Source organism: Sebastes umbrosus, chromosome 21 (assembly GCF_015220745.1).
Source record: "Sebastes umbrosus isolate fSebUmb1 chromosome 21, fSebUmb1.pri, whole genome shotgun sequence".
Classification (NCBI taxonomy): Eukaryota; Metazoa; Chordata; class Actinopteri; order Perciformes; family Sebastidae; genus Sebastes; species Sebastes umbrosus.
The window spans coordinates 16602597-16621849 of NC_051289.1; the positions used below are offsets into that span (position 1 = coordinate 16602597).

At 40.8% G+C, this 19253-nt stretch overlaps 2 long non-coding RNA genes across 4 annotated transcripts in view; one reads left to right on the top strand and one right to left on the bottom strand.

The window, feature by feature from the left end:
- Positions 1-19253, bottom strand: part of LOC119480883 — a 142452-nt gene that overhangs the window by 59627 nt on the left and 63572 nt on the right. The gene's annotated exons all lie outside the window — the stretch shown is intronic.
- LOC119480885 lies at positions 2338-7873 on the top strand. The gene is made up of 2 exons (XR_005205025.1): positions 2338-2526; positions 7762-7873. It is a non-coding gene; the product is annotated as an uncharacterized LOC119480885 (long non-coding RNA).

Consider the following 19253-nt stretch of genomic DNA (forward strand, 5'->3'; position numbering starts at 1 on the left):
CTGAAAGGAGAAGCGCTTGGATCAAATGTGTAGGAGGGGGAGTGGGTGGGGAGGGGGTTAGGGAACAGAAGGAGCCCTCTCAGGAGGGGTGCTGAGGCCCCGGCTCGTTTTATAGACTCCCCTGAAAGAACGTGATTACAGATCATTATCCAATTGAAGCAGATTGATGGGCCGGGGTCAAAGTAATATAGCTCATAGTGGCTCAGCAAAAGGGGAGGGGTGAGAGGAGAGGACGGAGGGCAGCGCAGAAGTGCGGGGTAAAGTAGGGGGGGGGGGGGGTTCGCAGACGGGGTGAAGATGGTATAATGACCGGATTGTCACCAGCGAATGGAGCATGGGAAGGGGGGAGCAGAGGAGGAGGGGGAGGGGGAGGAAGAGCCAAACTTGTTCGAATGAAAGACTGGGGCTTTTCTCTTTCAGGAATGGGTTGAAGTAGTACAACAAGTGCTGATGGAGAGGAGAGACGCTGGATAGGCCTTGTCACTCCAGAGGGCAGATAAAGAGACCTTTATGTGGAGAATTTGTCCAGGGTGATTTGGCTGCATGTCTTCCATTGTAAATAATGTGGTTCATTCTCTTCTTCTTTTTTTTACTGAAAGATTGAATCAAGAGTTGTTACAAAATTAGACAGCTGGATTTTAAAAGGTTGTATTCAACAAATAAATGGTCGTTATATACAAAAAAGACTTTCACGATAATTATAAACTTATGTTTTAGGAGAAAGAAAAAGTCCAAAAATGATTATTCTGTCTCCTATTAACAAGTTTCCAAAAGTTATTTTAAGCAAAGGTGAAGACAGTGTTGACATTTTTTTTTTACATCCAGTAAGTCAATTACCGCCGTCAGCTAATGCCCTGACCTCTTTCTTTTTACGATCTTTCGATAGCTTACTAGCCTGTGTAGCATTTGCCTCAAACCGTTCTCTTACATAATATCATGCATTACAATGCATGATGGTCCTGACCTTTCCCGATACACTGGAAAGGTAGATCTCAGATGGTGATCACCGTTCGGCAGCCAAGAGCACGGATCCGCTCCTCCTGCCGTTTGAATGTACATGTCGACGGCGAATCTGCCTAGCTTTTTATGAAACCTTACGTGACCTTGTGTGTAATTTTAAATGAATTAAACAATAGCAGTGGCAATAATAGAATATGTTTTTGCACTTTGTTGGATGCCACGGTGTTAGTCATAGGTCTGATATATACAGTTGTATTGCCAAAAGCAGATACATTTTGATAGACTGTAAAAGTGAATTTCAGATCGTATCAGTTGTCAACGAGGCTTCCTGTAGTTTTGTGAAAGTATACTGCAACTCTTTCTATCAGAGAACACACATTCATGCACATGAGAACCACGCCAACATGCCACGAGTCGGTATGTCATGCCGTTTTTATGTTACATCTATGAATCTGATGCATTCATTAATGGTTTGTTAGCAGGATCGTGGTTCTGTAGATGGTGCCAGTGGACTGGGGTCTTGTGACAGCGAGCGTCTTCATCCACAATAGGGGGCTTATGGGTAATGGCTACGGCACTGAATGGCCTTTTTGATATTGGCTGAGACAAAGTGTCTCTAAATTCCCCCTTCGCTTTCAAGATTTGCACATGTAAAAAAAAAAAAAATCCCTTGAAGACAGCATGAGCATGTTTTAGATCAAGCCTTGACATTTCATTTTTTCGCTTGGGATATTTTAAACAAAATGCATCCGAAATGATGCAGGACTTTAATCGGACTCGACGGATGCACATGCTGTTCGTGTGTTCGCTCGGCATGCAGGAACTGGCTTCACAACTTTGCTCCGTGCAGCCTTTTGCCTAATTATTGGATTAATGAAGAATGCACTCATCATCAGCGGCTGTGACGCATAAAAGGGGGCACATACTGTACATTTTAGGAGGCGCTTTATGCACCTCCTGCTCATTTTAAGATGTGAATTTGGAAGGCAGCGCAATTACATGTGTTCAGGAAGCACACACACAACAGCTTCAATACATGCATGGACTACATGCTATGTTTTTATGGGATTTTGTTTGGTACTTTAATCCTTACCATGATGTTTTCTTCTGAGTTACAAGCTCTGATTTGTGAGAATTTTTTTTGCAAATGAACGTCTACTAAGAGAGACAGAAATACACGACAGACACAGAGTCATAGGCTTTAAAAAAAGCCATGCTTCCTCTGTTTTACGCCAGTCTGGGAACTGACACTGAGCAGACTGACCCATGTGATTACATCCTCAGAGAGAGTTAGTGTGTGTGTGTGTGTGTGTGTGTGTGTGTGTGTGTGTGTGTGTGTGTGTGTGTTTGCATGTGCACATGTACTGTCTGCAAGTGTGTGTGCCGGTGTTTTGGCTGTACATTTCCTTTTTTTTCATGTGTGTTGTGGAAAGATAGTGGGTGACTCAGTCCAGCTTTGGGGGAACCAGCCACACCAGGTGGATCTGATTGAAACCATTGCTGGATGAAGAGAAGAGAAGAGAAGAGAAGAGAAGAGAAGAGAAGAGAAGAGAAGATGCTTTCTTGGTATTTGAAGACCAAAGATTTTTCTACATTTTAAAAGAACCATGTGTAGCATTTAGGCACCCGATTCGACTGTTATCAGGCCATTAAATAGGCGTTATCGGTCGCTCTATAGATGTGGGTCATTAGGACCCTATTATGTTGTAAAAGCGAAAGTAAACTTAAAAGCAACACATTCTAACATGTAAAACTGAATGAAATGTTACCTTTTGAACACAAATAAAAAGGTTTCTTTAGGTTTAGGCAATGAAACTACTTAGTTAAGTTTAGGGAAAAACATCATGTTTTGGCTTAAAATAACTACATATCTAAAGTGGTATCATGCAGGATGCGTACCCCGGTCTCCTGGGAGTAAGCCCTGTGTTTTGTGTCCCATCTCAAAATGACTACGGTTGCTAGATGTCACTGTTGTGTTCTTTTATTCCTTCTTTCGGTGATCTACCATTTGAATAGATGATAAAACCTACTCTTGGGTGTAGTAGGCCCCTATTTACAGCCCCTGATAACAGTCTAGTCGGCTGATTTAAGGGAATCTATTAGCAGAAATGGAATATAATATTAATAATTATGTTTTCTTTAGTGTTTAATCGCCTGAAAATTTGAATTGTTGTGTTTTCGTTACCTTAGAATGAGCCATTTATATCTACATACAAAGCGGGTCCTCTTCACGGAGCCGGCCGCCATGTTTCTACAGAAGCCCAGAACAGACAAACCAAAAACTGGACTCTAGAGAGGGCCATTCACATTTTCACGTTGGTACAGTTGTTCTCCTGCACACTTGGCACACGGGAGAAGTTTCAGTTGGTTGCAATTAGGGGTTTCGCAATAAACCGATATTGACGATATCCATGATATTTAAAAAAAAAAAAGATATATTGTTATCATGTTAATAATACACATATGATAATGTCGTGTACATAACCGAGCACCTCTTAAATCATGCTTCTGTACAGCTATGGTTACAGACTCTCTCTCCACCTCCCAGTACTCGTTTGAGAGTAATTCACTCACCAAAAGAGACACAAAACGCACAATAAACAAAGTTAAAGATGAATTTGACTGATTATAGTTTTATTTTTATCAAATGTCCTATAGATATCACGATAATATCGTTATCGTGAATTCTTTTGGCCACAATAATCATCTGATATCATGACAGCCCTAGTTGCAATCTGCAACATCACCGCTAGATGCCGCCAGATGTTACACACTGCACCTTTAAGGGATAAATGATGTGTTCCATAGTTTCTCGTTCATTTGTAATTCTCTTCAGTTGGTGCCTATCTCATCTCGGCATGAAACCCTTGATTTGTGTTGGTGCTGGATATCCATACAGGCAGGGAAAAAAATGATCAAGCGCCAGGCATCGCTATAGGTCAGACTGTAATTGCAAATTCTTGTGGATTAAAGCAATTGATCTCTGATTAAACCGCTCTGTTGCATCTCATAAATGTCTTTGATACTGACCTCTTTTTCCAACATTCGAACAGAGTCACTAATAGATCTGCAAATTACGAGCTTCACAGCTGCTGTTGTCTTTAATTTACCTGAAACAAAGTGACGAAGATGCTCACGAAGGCCAGGAAGCATCATCAAACAGCAGCATCTATATACTCTGTGTAATGAGTCTCACATTGTATATGAAACTGAAACGTGAAAAATAAGAATTTTACTCTTCATTCTTCAACTGCACCTCTTAAATGAAGTTATAATTTTACAAAATGTCAGAACACAAAGTTAGTCAGTCTGGTAAGTCAATTAAACCATCGCGTAAACAAGTTGTCTTTGAAGACACCACACACTGTAGCTACAGCTCCGCGACCTGCATGCTAAACCCAGTTACAGGCGAGAGAGGAAGCCCCGACTCCCTCTGCGTTACACTTAGTCAGATAATTGGAAATGCGAGGGCATTAACTCCAACGGGATTAAGAAGGGGAATTAAATATGTTAATCCCCAAAATAGGTAAATAGCCTCAGTGATACAATAACCAATTTCTAGGGTTTTCCTCCCCCGAGGACACGTCTGCCTTTGAACGCAACGCACACGCTCACGAGCACATGGCGCGCATAAACATGAACACACACACATTGCACGGGGCGAGAAAGAGTCTCGAGCGTTCCAGAAAGTTCTCCAAGGTCATGCCTGTGGTGTCGCGTGGCCCCGTGGCTGACTCTTGAACCTGTTCTCCCAGGTCTGCCTCTTTGTTCTAGAGATCATTACCTCTGTCGCTCCGCTCCCCCTCCCGAGACCGCTTTGTCGCCATGTGTTCATCTGCCTTGTAATTATAGCACGGTCCTGGATGTCACGGTTTAGGGACTCTGCCCGGGTGTGAGTGAATGTGTGCGTGTCAAGGGGGACTGAGCGTAAGATGTTATATTGTGCTTTTGTGCGTCAGTGATGGAGCATGGACAGTAGTGTTTACGAGAGCACAGTTACGCGTGTATAATTTCAATCACCAAAAAAAAAAAAGAAAGGCGGCATCGTAAATTGAATATAGTGCACTTTCTCTTTAAACTATTCAAGCAATGGCATCGCCTTTGGAGATGGCAACAGAGCTGGCTTTTTTGATGAGCTACTGTACTTGTGTCAGGAACATGAAACAACTGAATAAAAAAAGTGTATATTCAAAACACTGTCACATAAATCATCAGTGCCGGGGCATCAGTCGTGGGCAAAAATCAAGTTAAAGTTCCCCACCGTGTTCAAAGTACATTTTTATACACAATTAGTGGAGTACAATTTCGGTTGGAACCGAAGCATGGCGAAGAAAGCCCAAGGTCAATTTGCTGATCGCCTCTGAGAAACATTATTTTTATGTCTCTGTGTGTCCAAAGATGAATGTCTTGGAGGGGGGAAGAGAAAATAAGAGGGAGAAAAGAAAACATTAAAAGAGAGAAGTCAATCATTCAAGAATGCAAGACCGTAATGCACCACAGTCAAATTCAATAAAGTCATTATTCCTGGCTTAGCCATAGCAATAGTATTTTTCCTGGATATCCTATACCGCTTATCCCAATTCCTTTCTCTCCGTCGCTCTCTTTCTCTCACCATTCCTCTTCTCAGTTCTGGCTACGGGGCATGTAGGATGGCATCAATACTCTCATTTCGCAACATGAAACCCTCTATTTACTCCAAAAGATTCATCTGTGATGGATGTCATTCTGCGACGGCTACCTCGACAAAAGGCAGAAAGCGGCTTCATCACGCCAAACCTCGGCGTATTACCCCTGACATATTCTATTAGGCCGATTACACATAATGATGCCAAATAAGCAGCGAATGAAGAAGCTGGGGAGTTATCGCTGCCCCCCAACGGAAAAGAGAAGGGGAAAAAAAAACGCTCAGCAAAGTTTCTTATCTCAATCCAGCTGAAGGAGGAACCACACACACACAGTCCAAGCTGCACTTATCAGTCATTAGGCATTTAAATGCTTGCCCAGAGAGAAATTAGATTTGTGAGGAGTTAAGAAGATAACCAGTGGCACACTCTTAAAACGGATGGAGCACTTTCAACACATTTGAGTGGAGACAACTTATACACTTACTGAGTGAATATTACCGACGCATGTGTTGTGATTAACGCAATTTGAATTGACAAGTAACACGAGACGAGGTGTCCCTAAATTCAGCATATTGTAGGTGTAGACGTAAAGGATACTAAAGATCACAAATTACACAGTTATTCCATTTATGGCTCCAAAACAAGGAGGTTAGGTTTTATGTCCCATTTGTTGGTTGCCATGTTTGTTTGTTACAGTAACAGCAGGGTGTCTCAAATAACAGATTTCAATGAAATTTGGTGGAGCCATGGTCCAAGAAACAAGTGATTAGATTTGGGTGCAGATCAAGATCCAGTTTTTTTTTTTTTACAGGGTTTCCTGAACCTGGCCGACTTAAGGAATAGGCCACATATAGGCAGTCGCCTGGGACGCCACCTTCTGGGGGGCACTGGTCGCTCTCTCTAATAAATAAATAAATAAATAAATAAATAAATAAATAAATAAATAAATAAATAAATAAATAAATAAATAAATAAAATACCGGTGGACGCCCTTCCTTTTCTGCATTGAGGTAACAAATGAACAAATAAAGACAGAAATACACTTTTCACCCCTGTAACATCTGCCTGGCTACACTTTTTTGTTAATAAGAGTGTACATTGTAGTGAAACTGATTAAATACTTTTAAGCCCACAATATCAGGGACCAATTGTTTATTTATATTATAATAAATACAGTTATTTATGAAAATAAAAATCTTAATTTTTGTCTTAAATCCATTCTGATGTCTGATGTGTGTTGCGGTTTACGGGGCTAGGGTTTGGGTTCTGGGGGGCTCCAAATCCGAATTTCGTTCCTGAAAATATAACACACTGTGCGACATTTTTCACTATTTTCTTATTAACTCATGCACTTAATAGTATGAAAAAACGTTGGCACAAGTATCATGTGATTGTCTACCACATCAGGATCCAGATGCGGGTTGAAATTTTCTAAACATTTTTCATTATTAAACATAACAAATGGTAAGGATTGTGCAGTCTTGGCACATATACAGTATGTGCTTTTTGAGTGCGGTGTGGTAATTTTAGTGGGTATCAAAGTGCGGTCCAGGGACCCCCAGGAGTCTTGGGGGAGTTATATAGGGATCACCTGTACCAGATATTCACTACAACCTAATCCTTTGGAATTATCCATGTTAAAGTATGAGCACTAAATCAACTTTATCCTGTGGAAAGCACAGTAGATATCAACACAATTAGCTACATCAGCAACAACAGAAATCCTTCCGTACGGTGGTACCTCTCATCAAAAGAGTTTTGTTGGGACTTGACCAATCTGTGAAGTGTGTCGGTGTTTTTGGAAGAAGTGTTGTTGTACATCCTCCCCGCTGACAACTACAGCACTAAAGAACAAGGCTACAGTAACACCACCTCGCCCCATCACTCCGGGCTCAGCTGTTGCCAGTGGAACAAATTGCGGAGCATTTACCAAACTTTTATTAGGTTCACAAAACAAGATTCCGTGCCATAGATGTGGGCGAGGGGTATTAATTTAGGGAAATGAGCACAGGGGTAAATAAAGGCTGTCTGGTTGCCGTCCTAACAGGAAATGCTATGCAGGGGACCGGTGGAGGTGGGGGTGAAGATGGAGGGAGTAGGAGGGAGGGGGGGAAACAATTATGACCTCATTTAATAGTCTCTCTCTCTCTCTTTCTCTCTCTCTCTCGGCTCCCAGGCAGAGATCGGAAAGGAATGCCCAGTTTCAAAACCGCAAGTCACCTCTGAACATGGGAGCATTTGGCCTAAGTGTTTCCTGTTGCAATAAAAATGTACGTCAAGTATGTGAACCGAGGTTCCTCTGTGCACGCACACACATCCACACGCAACTGCAACTACAGTATTCTGGTTTGGAATCCTCCACACAGCAGAAATTAGTCCGTTATGAACTGTACTGCCACTGCCCGAGCACAGCAGTGTGATTAAACCAAGCATGGAGTGTGAGGCTAAATGTGTGTGTGTGTGTGTTTTGGAGTGGTATTGTGAAATGGGTGGGGGTTATACTGTGTGATACAAAGCCATTGCCGTTCTGGTGCCGGGCTCATGATAAGAGTTTGGGAAGTCGTCGCATGGCGATAGCCACGGGCACAAATGTGCAAAGGGGGCTCCGAGTGCTAATTTTATTCATTTACCTCCCTCTCTGGATAATTGTTTCTGTCAACCAGCGACGGCTTGATAAAGGATTTCACGCCGCTGAAAACAGTTACACGGCTACTTTGGAAGGTGATCGCCAGAGACGATTATATTTATCACCTGCTTTAATATCCACAGTGTGGTGTAAATTGATTCATTCTCCGAGGATCGCTGTCGCAGGGAGCAGGGTGTGAAGAGTTCTGCACCCAAATAAGACATCTGACATTTGACACCTAATACTGCAAAATGAGCACTGGCAAAATCCTACTTACACTGATACTATTATATTACACTGTCAAAATGTTTATTAATCAATTTGGCCCAAAATTGATTAATGCACAAACATACTGTCATACATGTCTGATCACATTATGCTGTAATACAATATCTGTAACCAAAGGAGTGACAATAATGTTGAGATTAAACTACTAAGTTCAATGCCTGCATTGTAAAGTTCAGTAAAATTAATTATTGAAGAACACTATTTGTTATTCAATATTATTCATGGACACATTTTTGATACTAAAATGATTTGTGTTGGATATTAAAATAGTTGACCTCTCTATATTTGTATCTATTTTAACTCATTTGTGCCTGCAACTGAAATTTTTGATTTCCTTCAGTGGAAGTGTTCTCTGGGCTTGCCTAAGCACAAATGTGAAGACATTTAAAAAATCGGTCAAACCGCTGAAAAGTGAGTTTTCCTTATCATACTATATCTAGTATTTGGGCACATGGGACTAGTGTTTTTGCAATATACTCTATTATATTTTAGGAAAAAAACAGTCCCATGTGCCCAAATACTAGAGTATGATAAGAAAATTGCTGTATCTCGGAAACTACAAGGAGCACAATAAAGTATTTGGTATCTATGAACTCATAACAAGTTGAATATCAAAGATATGCACACATATACAGTGTAAAAAAATATGTTATATGGAAAACATTTAATAAAATAAACAATGTTAGTGTTTTTCATCATTTATCAAAAATCCTGAATTTGACTATTAATAAAAGTGTGATTTTTCATGTAATCAAAAACTTTCAAAGTTGAACTGTTAGATACTTTAGCAAAGTATGGCCGTACCAAATTTCAAGAATTTTGACCAATCGGAAAAAATTTTATGGCATTTTCCTTATCATACTTTGGGCACAAATGGGTTAAGGATAAAACAAAATCTGGAAGTACAAAATCGGTCGTCCTGTCATTGTGAACTTTTTTTTTTCTAAAATTTTGATTACCCACAAATCTTTGAAACACAAATGTAAGTACAAAATAAAAGCATAGTAATATTCCAATAATCATACTTAACCATTCTTAGAATTGAAAAGAAATAATTTCCTTTCTCACGCTTCCTTTTATGAACTTATAACCGCCACCGTGAACCGTCGGCCAAGTCGGCAGATTTTACGAGACAGATGTCAACGGCGACTGATAGAAATCTTAACAGATTCATCAGCTTCGACGAATAAAAAAAAAACCCCAAAAGAAAAAAAAACTTTACAGGTGTTAAAAGTCACTCACAAAGCTTTTAAAATCCACAGCACACCTTTACTTCTGACAGATTCCCACCCATTGAAAAGAGTGGCCTGGAAGCCTTCTTCCCCCGGAGTTCAAAAACACGTCGCTCTGCCTCCACTCGGGGAAGCCGGCTTTTATTGGACCCTTTGTGGAACATCCTTTCTTCCCCCTCATCAAAAGAAGGAAAATAAGTCAAGGCGTAGTCACATTTCCCCTCTCTTTTATTACTATTCTAATAATACTCCATATTTGTTCGTGCCTTCATCTTTTCAATGCACTCATTGAATGTGTGTGCAGGACTATAGTGACTGTACTCTAAGCCTCAGTGGGCAAATGCACTGGATGGAGAGAGGGGACTTCTCGTTCTTTCTCATACCTTTACTGCTACAGTATATGTCTGAGTGACGCGGCCATATCAATGAAAAGAACAAAGTGAAATAGTACATGTATAAGAGAGGGCGGAAGATAAAGAAAAATATCTGGCTGACATTCCGGAAATAGCGGCTTTTACAGTAAAGGAGATGCGGGAGAGGAAATGGATTGGAGGAGGAATACAGTTTGTGTGTGTGTGTGTGTGTGTGTGTGTGTGTGCAGACAGGTCTTGTTAAAACCAGTCTATACTAAAGCAGCTCAGGCCCCTTTGACCCACAGAGGCCTGTGGAGGTGGTGATGGTGTCTGCGGAGGAAGAGGAGGAGGAGAGGTGGAGCGTTGGAGTGCAGTTTCCTTCGCTCACTGGAATGAATGGTATGGAGCAGTAGTGACCATTCATGCATGCTCCTTTACCTCTCTCTCCACCCCTCCTCCTCCTCCTCCGTCTCACTCGTTGTTTGAGATTTTTCGGTGGGAAGGAGGGAATTGAGAAAGAGGGCAAAAGGGAGGGAGATAAGAATTTAAGAGATAGAAAATCAAAAGAAGGAGGGATAAGGTGAGGAAAGAGAGTAAAAGAAGAAGAGATAGACCAAACATAGAGAGAGAGAGAGAGAGGAAGAGAGAGACGCAGGACTGTAGTCACTGGGCCACTGGAGTTGGAGAGCAGCGCAGCGTGAAATAAGGGAGAGGAGCAGCTGAACCAGAAAGAACCCAGGCTGCTCATTACAAAGGCCTCGGCCTGACTCCTACCCTCCACACACACTGTAGCACACGCTCTCACACACATATACGGGAAGGTACACAGATATGCACGAGGAAACAAAAAGAAAAACTCATAACGTAAGCCATTTGGCGGACGCTTTAACGTGGGTGTGCACTCGTGTATTGCACATCTGCAAAGTGACACGGGAGCCACAAATGAGTTTTTTGTGCGCTGTAAATTTGTTCCATCAACAATAAAAATAAAAGTTCAACAAAACATCAAGTTTTTAGACTTCCGCTGCTTATGCAAAGATGTAAAGAATGAATTGCAAGAGCAGTCGATACTAGCTAAACTAGCCAGGAGCTGATTATCTGCATTTTTTTTTTTTTTTTCTCCACATATCGACTCAGTGAAAATGTTACACTCGTCAAAAAAACTTTGGCAAGCTTTTCCAAAACCACGCAGGGCGACGGGAGAGGAGGAGGAGGAAGTCTCATTGTGTGACCCTCCTCTCGCCGCCGTGACAGCTGATGAAACATTTGGTGCAACTTGTTTATTTAGATTTGATTTCCTCCTCCCAACATCTGAGCAGCTGCCTCTCGACGCACACGGTTCACAAACATCTCAGTCAAGGGCACGAATAAGTGTGTCGCCAGACTGGCGTGATATTGACTTTTATATAAGCAGAGAGCGTAAATCTAATATCAAATTACATGACTGTTAATGGGATCAGGAAAGTGCTTTGTTTTTGTTAATTTTACATTTCAAAATAAAGTTAAATTGTAGATAAATATTGCTCTGTATTAAAAAAAATATATATTTTGAAATTTAAGTGAAACCTGTCTTTTACTAGTTTAAACATTTAATCTAAATAAATCTCGTCTGACAAAAGCAAAACTTTTATTTGCACCAATCTTTGACAGTAAACACACACAGGAAATGACTCCATCCGTCTTAACAAATAAAGTGACTCTGATACATTATATTACTTCGTCAACATTACAACTCACTCCTTCATGTTTTAAACACACACTGGAACTGAAGGGCCAGTAGCGCTATTCAATCCAACAGGGAGATGTAAATATTAAAAAAGACACATATAGAGATGTAACAAGTACGGGATGACAATATGCTCCTTAGATATTCCTTTACAAGTTCTCATAAGACCTTCTTCTTTTTTTTTCAATTCAAACAGAAGAAGCTGTAAACCAGTGCTGCAGTGGCTGCTGATAATCCCCCGCCTCCCGCCTCGCTCGCTGACACATATTCTGTGAAATACTGCCATCTCTTGGTGCTTCACATGAGGGTTTTGCAGACAGACAGGGAGCACTGGTGGCTCAGACTTCAATCAGAAGTCAAAGGCCACTAGAGGCCGGGTCCCTGTTGGGCTCAGTAGAGATATAAGATCCTGATTATAAGAGTCATGCAAGATGATCAGAGTGTGACAATAGACTTTTTTTTTGTTGTGAATCCTTGATGCAAGTCCTCCCCAACTGAAAATATGTGTACCATGTACTTCCTGGGAAGGAGAGCTATTTAAAAAATGGTAGTTGCAGAAATGTGGTGGCAATTAAAAAAGCAAATGACCAAAAGAATGTATCATAATGTACTGAAACATTCACCATTATGACCATTTTCTTCTTCTTATCACAAAATATAACCTGTGCCCATATACCTTTCATTGGTTGGAAATGTGTTGTGATTTTTGTCAGCCACAAATGTGAGTAAACGCAACACAAAATGTCATATTTTATGGTCTCAAATGTGCTTGACACGTCGTTTTTTCTTTGTTTTTACTAATAATCTTTAGGAATCAGAGTCAGGTTTTATTCACCAACACTCTAGTTTTCTGCTTCTCTCTACACAGAAATAGAAATAACAGTTAGATACAAGGACGACAAAGCTGGACAAATAAAGGTAACTCCATTATTGAGAAAAAAAATTACATTTTTCTGTTAAAGGATTATAAGGCCTTCAGTTGGCTGAGAAAAATGACTATATTTTGGTTGGTCAAACTACTCCAAAAAACATCACACGCTAAAAAAAATAGGCTCCCTTTCTTACAGTAGTCATGTTGGAAATGCATGATTTACATCCTGTGGTGAAATAATGCTTCCCATTTACGCAACTCAAAATGTAACATTACTGTCGTCCTTTGAACGCCACCTATAAGAACTACCTACATGTCAAAACTCAAGTGAAAAAAAGCGAATGTGCATCTCGCTAAAATAAAAACACAAATCATTTCTTTAGTGGTTGCTGTTGACTGCTGCACACACAGCACATTGTGGTAACCAGTCATGATGCGGTGGTTTCCCGAACTGATTCAGCAGGTTTCCGAGCCGAGATTTAAAAAAAAAAAAGTGTCTTGATTTGTGTCTGCGCGTCGACGCTTACACATGCAGATGAAAGTGACATCTTTTTGAAAGGGGAGTGAAAGTGTATTTCTCTCTCTGCCTCACAGTGTATAGTGGAGTTGTAACTCAATACTCCCCAGTCAGTGCTTTGCACGGTTCCTACAGAGGGACTGTTGTGTTTCACAGAATGTATTTCCAGCGTGGAACAGGTTGTTCATCACAAGGTCTGTTGATCTTAAACACACACACACTGAGCTGGGAACTCTGAAGTGTGAAAATAAACATTTTCACCTAACCACTAATCTTCTCTCTCTCTTTCCTCTCTCTCTCTCTCTTCGCCTCCCTCCCTCACTCTCTCTCTCTGATCTCAGGCATTCTAACGTGAGCTTCATTTACAACTTTCATTTCAATTTGTCCCGTTAGTCCATATGTTATTGTAGCGGAACCGGCGCCAGGGCCTCTGGTTAGTGAAAATGTCAGATTCTTTGATTTGATTTTATAGGATTTCAGCGGGGACTAACGGGGGCTGTGGTGGTTCTGGCCTTCTCCTCCTGCGAGTGGACCGACTACTGTTTGCATTTAAACATCCATCTGAGCCAGAATCCCCCCGAGGATTCATTTGTTTCACAGAGGGTCAATTACCTCTCAGCACCTTAACCCCCCATACAAAAAAAAGCTCTTTTTTTCCAGCTGATTGTTCCTGTTTAGTTAAGGTGTAGGAAGAAGGAGGTCACCGTTTTAATTAGGCACTATTTAACACCAATAACAAACTGATTATTTGCCAAATGGCTCTTGCGAACTGATGGTTGGCATGTTGAGCGCTACTTTTTTTTCTGACTGAGGTCACAAATCGGCTCTGATTGAGGTTTCTATGGATACAGATTCTGACTTTTCTCCCTCCTAACCCCTCTCCGTCTCTTTCTCTCTCTACCCCCTGTGCAGTGTCATTGCCGAGCGCTAAGTAAATACGTGCTCTTTATGTTCCTCGTTGCCTTTCAATATTTGGCAGCGTGGCAGCGGGGGATCAAAATGTGTGTGTCTGCTAAATGTCAGCGGGTAAAAAAGGGGGCTGAGTTTAGAGCGGCACACACCATGAAGCACCTGCTGTAAAGGCGAGCAGCGGGGGGAAGTTTCATCTCGGTTTGATCCGAAATGGGAAAAGGCTACACGTCAACAGCGGCCCCCACACAGTCAATTTAGCCCCCCATTCAACAGATGGTAGTAGAATACCTCACCTTGGCATTTTAATCAGTTATTATGGAGATTGTACGCCATAATCTAATGCTGCAATTGATTATCGGTTCCCTAAATATTGTTGTTTATCCCTTGACATTAAAGGTGGATGTTTGGAGCAAAAGCAATGAGTCACAATTATCATTATTTCGAGCTCACCTTAACTTATCTATAATCAGATTAGATTTTTATGGAAGGCAACCCACGGAGACATCTGTGCCTTCTTAAAAGGCTATCATGGCTTAATGTATTAAAAATGCGGTAATTGATAATAACGCTGAAATCTGAAATTATTCAGTTTTCATGTTTGCAAAGCAGGGGGGTCGATTGTGCAAAATAGTACTGCTTTCCGTAAAAAAATTCAGTTGCTTAATAAAAACAGTTGCCAGGGAGGGGAAGTGGGTCTGGCTAGTTTGGGGGTTTATGTCTGACATCAAATAAGGTTTGGATTCTATGTGAAACGGTCTGGATGAGCGTGACCAGCCATGGGAAGTATCTTTGGCCTCCAGGGACTGAAAAAAAAGACAGGAAGCCCTGAAGAGCCACTGCAGGCCATCTCCTCCTCCTCCTCCACGCCACTTGGCCTTTGTCTTTACTTTGTGTGTGCACCCCTCTGACTGAGTGTGTGTGTGTGTGTGCGTGTGTGTTTGCATCTGCATCCTGTCCTTGCTGCCTGTCCCTGGCTGCACCATTGGAGGCAGCTGATGCTATCTCATGGCATTATTGTGGCAGCCCCTGCTGCGAATAATCAAAGGCAGCTGTTTGGAAAATACCAGAGATGCCTAATAAGAAGCACTGATGGCCTGGATTCACTCTTTAACCCAACGAGCCCCCCATGTCTGAAACAAAATGCACCGGATCAATTATTATTCCCGGCATGCAGACTCTATGCCTCCTTTTCAAGACATGTCATATTGTCCTTGTGCAATTTGACATTAATAAGCCACAAAGACTGAACATTTACTTGACTTTAAAGTCTTTTCTCTCAGTCTAAATGTATTTTTAGCACCACCAGCTCATAATTCCCGCAGTGTGTAGCCATATTCCTTTGTTTTTTGAGGGTAAAAGAGAGGAGGAAAAGACCTATTATTTCTATTATTTGGATTGTGCACCGAGGCAGCTTTCGGGGTTTGATTATGTTTTGTTTGGACAAGTCAGTTAATGAACGCCAATCGCGGGATGCCGGTAGTTCCCGGCGCATATCTGCCGATCCGGGGGTCCCAGCAGATCTTGGCTAAACACTGGGCGAGGCAAAAACAAATCTGTCTGTCAGTACAGGGTTAGGACTCCTAATTAGAGGTCCTGACTCTCTGTCCGCGGCTCCAAGTCAAGTGTCAGCTCCCCCTGATTGGTACAAATCTCGTTTTTCTAAGCCTCAAAGGTTCGCGGGGAGGGTCAGCGGCTCGCCGTGATGCTGATTTGCTTGTACCTTTAAAAGGGCATTGATTACGTAATTAGAAAGGGAAAATGTTGCACCATGGTGGACTCGGAGGAGGGTTTTTGTTTTATAAATGGTGGGAACTTTCGTGCACTGAATGTGGACTCATGATAGGGAGGGCAGTTCACTCACAGAAGTCAGGAAGTTAGTAAGATGTCTAATATTGGTATTTTCTTCAGAATTTCAGCTTAGCATTTCCTTTTTGGTTTAGCAGTGAGATCCTATCAGTCTCCTGAGGTCAACCCAAACAACACCAAAATTCTGGGCAACCGTTCACACAGATCATCTCTCCTTTCCTACTGACTCACTTAGCAAGGTACTTCTGGGAAACGCAGTGTGGTCATTTTTAAATGATAACATCATCACCTTTACTGTAACTAAGATAGCTCCAGCGGCGAAAGCATTATGGGAAGTGAAATGTGGTCAAGCGTAGCATCAAAAACAAAAAAAAACATGTTGTTTAGTGGAAGTTTATTTCAGATCATTGTGTCATTACATAAGAGTACTTTGAAAAGGGGTGAACTGCCCTTTTTCTACCAATGTTTTAAGGTGAAAAGTAGAAATAAATGGCCTGATTGTCCTTAAATTATCGCTTTTGTTCCCAAATGCTTTCAGAAAAGCCAGCTGCTCTGTCTGTCTGTGCAGGTTATGGATGGTCTGGTCCGTGAACACTCGCTGGGAGCAGAGGCCACATGCACAAAAGCAAAATAAACTGCAGGGGAAGGAAGTGGTTAACATTAACAAGGATCCAATAAGAAGATTAAATGTAAAACGCTGGCCCTGGTAATTGATGTGTTCCTAACGGAGTGTGTGTACGTGTGTGTGTGTGTGTGTGTGTGTGTGTGTGTGTGTATGTGAAAGTATGCTCGGGTCTGTATAGGTGTGTGTGTGTTGGTGTGTGTGTGTGCTGTAAATATGGGCTCTGTGTGTGGACATAATTGCTCCCAGATCTGCAGCATAACTCTATGGGTTGATTAGCAAATGTCTCTACTGTAAATAGTTGCCACTAATCATGCAACACCACGGCTATTAGCATAAACGGGGAGGGCAGAAATGTGCACAAGAAAGAAATTGTCCTTTTGTTTGTTTGTTTTTTGTCTATGCTACATACAGTGACACTGATGATTCACAAAGTGTGAGTCGTCTTCCTATGTAAAGATTAGAACATATGGCTCATGTCCTTATCCACCCGTAATAACCACCGCCACTAAAGACGAGACTGTGCCTCCTGCTGCTGTAACTTATAGTGAAGCAGAGAGGAACGGCCCTCAAAGTACAGTTTGTTCCTTTAAACAAAGACTAATAAACATTGAAGGTAAAGTAGAGGAATCCAGAAAACCTGACTAATGGTTTAATCTCTTTATGATGTGTTCAAAGCTGCTCTAGTACTCTTTTGTTAAATATGTGTACTTGTTAAACCCCTCTGTCTATGGAACAACATGTCTCACTAACTAAGGTACTGCAATGTAACTTACAGTGATTTTTATAAGTCGCAGGCAAATGTTTTTGATTCTATGTTATGTGGACAAGTTGAACTTTTATTTAGAAAAACACTAAGGCCCACTGATAGAAGGATGTCCAACTGTCAAGATATCCTTTGGACTTAACGTGTGCTGTGATGTAAAGATAGATATAAACTAGGGCTGTCAATCGATTAAAATATTTAATCACATTTAATCACGATTGTCCATATTTAATCGCGATTAATCACATATTTTTTTATCTGTTCAAATTAATCTTAAAGGGAGATTTGTCAAGTATTTAATACTCTTATCAACATGGGAGTGGGCAAATATGCTGCTTTATGTAAATGTATATATATATGTATTACTGGAAATCAATTAACAACACAAAACCATGACAGATATTGTCCAGAAACCCTCACAGGTACTGCATTTAGCATTAAAAATATGCTCAAATCATAACATGGTAAACTCAAGTGATTATCATAAAGTGGGCATGTCTGTAAAGGGGAGACTCGTGGGTACCCATAGAACCCATTTTCATTCACATATCTTGAGGTCAGAGGTCAAGGGACCCCTTTGAAAATGGTCATGACGGTTTCTCCTTGACAAAATTTTAGCGCAAGTTTGTAGCGTTATTTAGCCTCCTTCACGACAAGCTAGTATGACATTGTTGGTACCAATGAATTCCTTAGGTTTTATGTTTTATTATGTAGTTTCATATGATACCAGTATCTTCACTCTAGCTTTAAAACTGAGCCCGCTACAACCTAGAAATTGCAAGTTGTGTTAATGCGTTAAAGAAATTAGTGGCATTAAAACACATTATTATCGTGTTAACTTTGGTGCTGGTGTTATATATCCATATTTTATATTGTATTTTCCATTTGTCTAGTCATCAACGGTGTTTTTTATTCAGTGAACTGAAAAATAATAATATAATAATAATAAAATAATAATTAAAAATAATATGGTCACATTTTCACATCATTTGTTTGTTGACAAAATGGTACAGGTATTGGATTAGCACTAATTCAATTTATGCAAGCTGAAGCTGCCAATTTCAAATACCTTATGCATTTATCTGTGACCACTATTTTAAGATTCAGTTCTCACCTGAATTTGATTTTTGCCAGCATTTCAAAAAGCATTTAACACACTCTTTGCAGGTTTCTTTTAAATGTAGAATTCAACTATTTCAGTGGAAAGAGAATACTCATTTAGTTTAAAATGAAATGTAAGACAAGTGGAAAAAACATTATTAAATTATGTGTGTATTAACAGATCTTAAGACACTGAAATGTGCAAGGTAAATACATTTTTTTCTTTTATATACTGTAGCTGGTAGTCTTAACATGACTGGCCAATAGCAAATATGAGTGGAATATTTCAGCAAAGCCCAGTAGAGCCTCTCCTTTTCTTCCCCTTAAGAGCTTATCTTCATATACTGTAACTCACACCAGTTTGATACTATCACGTAAGTTGTATTGAGATCAGATTCGTGTAAGCCTACAGTGTGTGTGTGTGTATTTTGGTTGGAATACTGCAGGATAGGGGCTGAGCTTATAGGTGTATCTCGTGTGATTCCTCTCCACTGTATCCCTGGATGTATGAAATCCTCAAGTGTCGAGTGTACAGCATGCAGACTGCAGCTTTTGGTTCTATGATACCAGCTGCTTTTGTTCATAGCAGAAACACAATAGCACCTTACATTGAAACCGCTCCTGTCAACCGGGTATATTAGGGTTTATCAGTTTGTCTCGAGAAAAAAACACGCCTACATTCAAAAGACTGGAAGCTTTGATGCTTCTATTGCTGCGAATTACAAATAAATTGTCTCTCCTCCAATGTAAACAAAATGCTTTTCAGGTCTCATAAGCAACCAGATAGCGTGCCATTCCGTTTGCTTTTAACATGCTGCCACTTTCAATGCTGTGTTCGGGTGACAGAA